We start from the raw sequence: 8,614 nt of genomic DNA, 5'->3' as shown, positions 1-8,614 counted from the left end.
AAAACGTAGCTATAAATTTAAAATAAGATCATAACTATTTACCATGATAAATATGGTGACTATTTATCATAATGGCAAATATCATTAAACGCACTGAATTCCAAAACTCTTTAAGAAGTCTAAACACTTTGCCAAGTGTTATTTAGTTGCACGAGAATAGGATAATAGTTATGAAAATAATTGTTGGAAAGGCAAATTGCTAAATTACAAGATTAGTACAAACATACACAATCAACACAAAAGGCTAGATAATTTCTTGCTTAAGTTAAAAGACTTGATTAGTAATATCTACTCTAGATAGTGCAACCTAATTTAGACTTTTGATCTCTAACCGATCAAATGATCTTAAGTTTGTCCATTTCTTTTGCTATTCTACTATCATCAAAACAAAGAAAAAAGTGGAAATGGTTGAATTGCCTATAGAGCATGTGCTTCATACATAAAATAAGACAATTTGGTTTGATCGCATGGCATTAAGTGTGGCTTTAATTCTCACTAAGGTTTCATACTCTTACATGAAATGATATTGTTTGGACGTAAGCTATACCAATTCACCCAAAATTTTGTATAATATGTAAACCTATAAGAGGTTTGCTAGATTACTAGCTTCAAATATGCAAAAAACAGATATTCCAAATTTTCTAAAGGAATGTCCTAATTTGACAAAGAAAAACCCTTAAGAAAAAAATAAAGATATAGATAAAAGTTGTGAAAATTCCACTTACATCACAAATGCTGAGTTTAACTCTTGTAAATTATGGAGTTGTACAAATCCAACGAGGAATAGCTCTATATGTAAGAGCTCAATGACAAAGAGTTCGTCAAGAAGACTATAACAATGAAAGGATCGAGGTATGTACAAAATAGTATCGAGATTTAAGGTCTTCTATTGAGCTAGAACTATTGAAGTGACTTAAGCGTACAATTAAAAAAGAAGGAAGAGGAAATTGCTATTACAAACGGCAATGACCATAGTCATCAAAGAACGCCAAAAAAAAAAAAAAAAAAAGTTTCAATCGTGATAAACCACTCCTCTAGTTGTCAATAAACGAGAAATGTACTTTTCACATTTGAGGGAGCAAAAACGTGGCCTAGTTTTTATGCCTTCAAAAAATTGAAGCAAAAGAGATCTAAGCCTTAGACATGAAGTATCATGTTGAGCTTAAAAATAATAATAATAATAAATAAATAATAAAAAAAAGGACAAGATTCCTCTAGACCGATGTAAATCGCTAACGAAGTCTAAATGACGAAGCTCTGTAACTGGATGTAAGTCACCTAAAAGTGGCTAAGTGGCAAAGTGACTAAATACTCTTAGACGAGTGTAAGCAAACAAGGATTCTCACACAAACGCAAGTCACACGCAAATCAAGAATATCAAATGTGACCACTAGAAAATGAATGAAAGAAAAAGCATTGAAGTGATCAAAAATTGTCATCCAAAGAAATCACCTCGCTCTTCAGCAGTGATAAAAAATGGTCGTCCAAAGAAATCACCTCACTCCCCAGCAGTAATAAAAAATGGTCGTTTAAAGAATTACCTTACTCTTTAGCAGTGATAAAAAATGATCGTCCAAAGCTCACTTTCAAGATCAAGTTATGATCCCTCGAACATCCAAAAAGACCTTCAAAAGGCAGATACTAAGAAGTCTTCGCAAAAATACTACCATTCTTGAAGATGAAAGTAGTTGAAGATAAAGAAGTCTGAATCTAAACAAGTCAAGAGCATTCCCTAAGTCTGACCAACACAAAATCAAACTTGGGAATGGGGGGCAACTAATGAGTCCATAAAAATTATTAAGGTCATCTTAATGGACGGTCATTGCATCATTAGTAGGCCATCAAAGATAGATGATTAACCACCCAACACATTCAATAACGATCATCAAATGCCTTAAACCCTCTCATCAAGACAAAGAACGTTACAATTAGGGTAATAATCGCCCTCATTTATGTCCAATAGCTACCTAAGTCATCTATAAAAGGGACAATCTGTCTCACTTGCTAAGATACAACAAAAACTACTACAAAACACTATCTATATACGAAAGATATGAGTTGATACAAACTTAAGCATTGGAGGCTCCCCCACCGGGCACAACCTAGTGGTCTCTTCGATCAGTCTCTCCTTTATTTTGCAGGTCCTACAAGATCGTCTAATACTCCGGATTTGACGAGTGACCTAACTGACGATTTTGGCATCATCATTAAGTATTAAGCTAAATTGTAATCCGTGTTTACGCCCAAACTTTTAACAGTAATGATGATAAATTATCATTTTTTACTTTCGTGTTGAATATTATAAATAAGTCACTTGGTACTAAAATTTAAAAAAAAAAAATGCACACTTGACATAAAACTAGATTACAATTAAAAGATAATGTGGACTATATTTAGATTTTGGTTATACTTCAGCTTTAAAATATGGATTCTATTTATTACCCAAAAAAGTAGGTCTATAAAACATGGATTCTATTTAGAATCTTGGAGGAGGACCATTGCTAAATCATCTAAATTTGCAGTGCAATAGTTTCTACATAAAGTAAAGCCGTCATCACATGGTTATGTAATATATTAGCAATGGCATAATAATTGAGGGAAAAGAATGACATTTGAAATCCCAATATCCTAGAAATGTCAAGGACTAATGGGCAAATCCATTTCATCAATCTTAAAAATAAAAAGCTTAAATCACAGCATGTTTGGAATATAAAGAGTTTCAAAGAGTTTTGTGCGTTGTGGCAATTAATTTGTTTTCTTCTCTGAAAGAAAAGAATCTTGTTGTCAAACTTCACAAACAAAAAATAACAAAACTAAAGAGAGTGCTAATAACTGCTAACCAATTGCTAGAGGATGCAAAAGATGATTCCAAGATTGCCCAATTTCCTGAATTTCAAATGAAAAGGTTGTCTTCTTGATCAATAGACTGCTAGAAGATATATATTGCTAGGACATTTTAAAATATGAGATCCGGGTGGATAGGCTTAGCATATTTAAACAAAATTTGATACCCCAAATCCATTGCATTCATTAAAAACAAAAATTTGACTCTTTGATTTCCACAATGTGTCATAAATACAACATCAAAATTAAAAAATAAAACTGACACAATAAGGCATTTGATACAAAAATTTAAAAGCATAGATGGGATATGTGACATAAAATTGGAATCCAATTAAGAATTTAATTAATTTTTCTCTTAATTTTTGTTAGGTTCTAAATGTTTAGAACAATTGGCAAATCGTGAACACAAACTTGTCTAGATATAGGGCTTAGAGTCTATAGGTATTATTAGACAATGCTCAATGTGATTTAAGTCAATATTCAACAACATACAAGTTGCAGGAAGAAGATTTCATAATCTACCCAGTTCAATCAACAGAAAGACAGGCTCGGCCGATCGAAAGTCGTATCTGTAGAATTTTAATTAAGCCCAAACAGGAGTTCAAGCCCATCAAGGATTAGAGTTTCTGATCTACTTCTACCAGTATATAATGGAAACTCTAAGCACGTTTTATAAGGCTTTTTAGAGAGAGAAGAGTGTGCCTATTTTGTATTTAGGGTTTTATTCCTGAAAAGCTCTCTCATATCTTCTACCGGTGTTATTACTTGAAGAATCTCAAAATCCGGTGTTGTAGAAGTTGCTGCCTTTTCTACTCATCAAAGATGTTGATGATCTAAACCTTCAATGATAGTCTTAGAGTCACAAACAAGAGAGTTTGTGTTGCTAAACCTTTGAGTGGGATCTCAAAGTCACATATGTAGGTGTTTGTGTTTTACAAAGGCCAAAGAAAGAAGTAGTTCGTTGACTCGGAGCTATCTTGGAGTCGTGGTAGTAAGTTTTCTACTCGAGGTAGCAATAGAATGTTAGTGGTCTAAGTTTTATTGTACAAACTTCAATTCTTTCATAGAGGATTTGCTTTTTACCTTGAGGATAGCTAGGTTAAATCCTCCCCAGGTTTTTTACCGGTTTGGTTTTCCTGGGTTATCATATTATTGTATTCTTTATTTTCCGTATTTTACAATAATATGATATATGTGTGTTAACCTAGGATAATTTGACTAAGTAATCACTTGGCTAATTACCTAGGTTAATCTGGTTGTATTTTAAGGGGTCTAAAAACAAACAAGTGGTATCAGGCGAAAATGGGTAAATACCCATTAAAAACAAACTATTTAGTTAATAGGGTCTGTTTACAAACTATTTATAATTTTAGCAACTCGAGTCTCAGAGACTCGATTTTGGGCCCTTAAATCGACTCTTAAAGGCTCGATTTTCATGGGTTGTTCCTGTCTGATGTGGCAGTTTATCCAGGTGGCGTCTACATGGAAATCGAGTCTCTAAGACTCGATTTCCAACCCAAAAATAAAATATTAATGACCACAACCCAAAATGCAGAACCAGCGGAAAAAAAAGCAGAAAGAAAGAAAAAAAAAAAAAAAAGAGAAGAAGAAGAAGGAATGGCGACACAGACAGATCCAGGTCGCACCGCGACCCAGGTCGCCGCGCGACCCAGGTCGCACCGCGAGACCCAGGTCGCCGCGCGACCCAGGTCGCGCCGCGAGACCCAGGTCGCCGCGCGACCCAGGTCGCGCCGCGAGACCCAGGTCGCGCCGCGAGACCCAGGTCGCCGCGCGACCCAGGTCGCGCCGCGAGACCCAGGTCGCCGCGAGACCCAGGTCGCCGCGCGACCCAGGTCGCACCGCGATCTGGGTTTTTTTTTTTTTTTTTCTTTCTTCTCTTCGCGGTGCGATCTGGTTTTTCTTCTCTGATGAACATTCTTCTCTGGTTTTTTTTTTTTTTTTTTCTTTCTTCTCTGATGAACGCGTTGCTGTGGATTTCCTGCTGCCCTTGTGGTTTTTTTTTTGTTTTCATTTTAAATGTAAATCGAGTCTCTAAGACTCGATTTTCATGTAGGCGCCACGTGGAAAAAGTGCCGCATCAGACAGGAACAACCCATGAAAATCGAGCCTTTAAGAGTCGATTTAGGGGCCCAAAATCGAGTTTCTGAGGCTCGAGTTGCTAAAATTATAAATAGTTTGTAAACGGATCCTATTAACTAAATAGTTTGTTTTTAACGGGTATTTACCCATTTTCGCCGTGGTATCAACATGATTTATGGTGTTTAATTTGATCAATTTGATGTATTGTGAAAAATTGAAAATTCTAAGGATTGAAACTACCTGATTTGGGAATTTTGTTCAAATTGAGTTAATTGATGAAATTGACTTGTTGGATTGATTAATTTGATCATTATAAATGGTTTTCTAACTTGTGTGATGATCAATTGGTCAATTTAGTACAAATTGAATAAGTGGTATCAGAACGGGTAGCTCTTTTCACTACAAGAAAAACGGGCTATTGCGGCAGTCCAGAACCGCCGCTAAAGCCCCAAAAACTGCCGCTAAAGGTACATTCGACCTATAGCGGCGGGTGCTATTGCGGCGGGCCATCCCGTCGATGCTGTAGTGCCGCTATAGGTTGATTGCGGCGGTCGCGAAAAGCACCGCTATAAATGAACCTTTTAGCGGCGGGTGAAGGTTTATTGCGGCGGGCATAAAACCGCCGCAATACGTCTTTAGAATTCGTGGGATTGACTTTTAGCGGCGGGGTAATGCCCGCCGCTATTGGTGTCTACCTTTAGCGGTGGGCAAAGAGCGCCGCTATAGACAATCGATCAGAACAGCTAAATGTACTTTTAGCGGCCGCTATATGTTTCAACCTTTAGCAGCAAGCGATAAGCGCCGCTATAGGTATTTATTTAAAACGTAAAATGTGAACCTTTAGCGGCGCTTTTGACCACGCTGTAGGTTTTTTTTTTTTTTTTCAGTAGGTTTTAAAACTGCTATTTGCTAGTAAATAAATGGTTCACAAACCTGTTACAAAGGACCTATAATAATTTTAGCTCTACTAACACAATACCACAAATGTAATTAATTAACAACACCACAAATGTCTTGAAACTAACGTAATATTAACATGGAAATATATTATCAAACAGATGATTGTACAAAAGATTTTTTTAGACGAGATGAAAGTACAAAAGATTCAGGACAAAAATTTATTTTCATCAACCCAATACCTTCTCTTCATTCTTACTTAGGTCAAGAGCATAGCTACTGACTTCAGTTGGACAAGGCAAATAACTAAGTACACCATCCAAAAGTGGTTGTACTCCCTGTAATCCAGAAAACATAAAAGATGAGGAATATAATCAACAAACTTCTGATAGTTGAACAAACAAGTAGTATCAATAATTGTTTACTATATAGAAGGAACCATTGAATGGACCCTAGTAATGCATATATTGTGTCATTTTATTTAGGATGATAATTAATTATAAGATAGGACTAGGCAATATGAAATGACGAAGAGAACTCCAATTATGAAAACTAGCCTCTAAGCACACGCTCGCGCGTGCTTAGAGGCTTTTCTATTTTTTGAGTAAATGTTAATAATTTGCATATATTATAAATTGGGATACTATTTTTTTCAATTACAAAAATACTGAGGAGTGTGATGAGTGTTATGTGTGGAGAAAGGTTAATAATTTTAATATTTGGTACAAACGCATGACACTCATCACACTCCTAGGTATTTTTGTAATTGAAAAAAATAGTAATCCCAATTTATAATATATGCAAATTATTAACATTTACTCAAAAAATAGAAAAGCCTCTAAGCACGCGCTCACGTGCATGCTTAGAGGCTAGGTTTTTTTTTTTTTTTTTAATCATAAAAGTTAGCCACTTAGTCATAATATGTAGCCATTAAGTACGCATCCATAACAAAAGTTTCAAATGCCTAAAAAAAATTAAATAGTTTTAATTTAATAAGATTGTGATTATGGGAAGTCTCTCACATGAGCAATAACATCGCAAGCAGGCCAAATGAAGAGAAAATGGTAGTACATTCATCAAGTTGCCATAAAGACATGCAAGAAAAAGTTACTTGACAGGTCATGGTGTAATAATCTAACCAGCATCACCTTTGTATAAGAGCCGAACAACCATTTTTAATTTATTTTATTGCTAGGAACCAAACAACTATAGATAGAAAGAAAAAAAATCTCTAAGTACAAACAAATTAAGTATACGGGTGTCTTTCTATAAAGGTGACTATTACTGGTAGTATTCATTAAACTTCAATTTGGTCAGGATTTGTATTGCCCTATGTGATGGACCAACATATATTTTCTTGTTCTAGAAATTCTTCTTCATTCTAAGGAAGTAGTAGATCTAATTTCAGGATGAAGTGTCGCACTTGTCAGTTTTGACCATGCCTTTCTAAAAGAAAAAATTCTAAAAGAAGTCAAAAGGCAATTTAAAACAACGTGAAAATGAGATTTGTGAACCCCTTGATGCAATTTGAAAGTTAACTTTAACTACCTAGATCTAGATGGTGATATTATGATAGGAGTCATTCATCTAATTTTTACAGTCACAAAACAAGATGTTCAAGTGAACCACTACCTAACTTCGGAATTGACATTGGGAATTATAATAATATAATATCTGAGAAGGCAATGTAGAAATTGAGAATAGAAATAGAATCACATCTGGTTCCTTATCATATGCTAATAATATAATATTAAGATCCAGTTGATGATAATAAGATAAATGTCATACCCTTAAGATCCAGTTGATGGAATCATCAATGGTCCGTTTAAGGAACCTAAGAAATCCTAGCTACTAATGTTCACACTAGAACATCAAACAAAAAAGTCGCAAGATATACTACCACAATAAAATTTACATTTTTTGCAATATGATTAAGGGACAGAACTAGGGTATACTTACCGTTTTGGGTCCAAAATATGCCATTCGATTCATAATGTTACTCAGTGGATGTGAGTAAGCAACCCCTGCAGCCTGTGCTTGCGACCTCGTCTGATAGACAAAACAGAGAAAAAAAAAAACATTGTTTTAGACACAAAAATCTTAAATTTGCCATTCAGAACAACAAGAAGACCGAAACTTTTCACTAACCCAGATTGTCATTATATCAAATACATAATAAAAAATCAAAAAACAGCACAAAGCTTTTCATTTACATAATCAAAATCCAATCTTTTTTCTTTTTCTTTTTTTCATTTCTTTTCCCACAGTTCCACACGCCTAACTAAAAACTAAGAAAAAAAAACATGAAATCAAATGCCGAGTTTCAGAGGAGTCGCAGCGAACTCAGTGACATACGGACTATGAGGCTTTTGCTCATTTCTTATTATTCCTTTCTCTCTCACACAGAGACAGAGAGTCTAAAGAATTTGGCGCCAAGAAAGAAGTTACACACAGAGAGAGAGATGAAGCAGAAAAAATCATGTGAGTGAGTGAGGGGTTTTGTTTTGGAAAGCCCAAAAATCCAATCTTTTTGCAAGACCCACCTTAGGAAACAAAATCAAATGCCAATTCATAGAAAAACATGAAACAATAAAGAGAATCTAAGGGAGAAAAAAAAAAGACCAACCTAATGCAAAGAAGAAGGTGAAGATCGCAGAGAAGATGTCCACAATAATGGCAGACACAGAAAAATGGCAAGCTTCTCTAACCCTTTCAATGAAATTCCCGAAGAAGATGTAGAAAAAAGAGAGAGAGAGAGAGAGGACGGGGCGGC

General features: G+C 35.2%; 1 long non-coding RNA gene across 2 annotated transcripts; it reads right to left on the bottom strand.

The window, feature by feature from the left end:
- Nucleotides 1-2,765: 2,765 nt before the first annotated feature.
- Nucleotides 2,766-8,614, bottom strand: LOC115957608. 2 transcript variants are annotated; one of them, XR_004084380.1, is made up of 4 exons: nt 8,468-8,614; nt 7,801-7,890; nt 6,084-6,179; nt 2,766-2,886 (listed from the first exon to the last, which is right to left on the bottom strand). It is a non-coding gene; the product is annotated as an uncharacterized LOC115957608 (long non-coding RNA). The 2 variants fall into 2 exon arrangements; XR_004084379.1 differs by lacking the exon at nt 2,766-2,886 and having other exon boundaries at nt 5,881-6,179.

Source organism: Quercus lobata, chromosome 8 (genome assembly GCF_001633185.2).
Source record: "Quercus lobata isolate SW786 chromosome 8, ValleyOak3.0 Primary Assembly, whole genome shotgun sequence".
Classification (NCBI taxonomy): Eukaryota; Viridiplantae; Streptophyta; class Magnoliopsida; order Fagales; family Fagaceae; genus Quercus; species Quercus lobata.
This window is presented reverse-complemented; position numbering and strand designations above follow the sequence as displayed.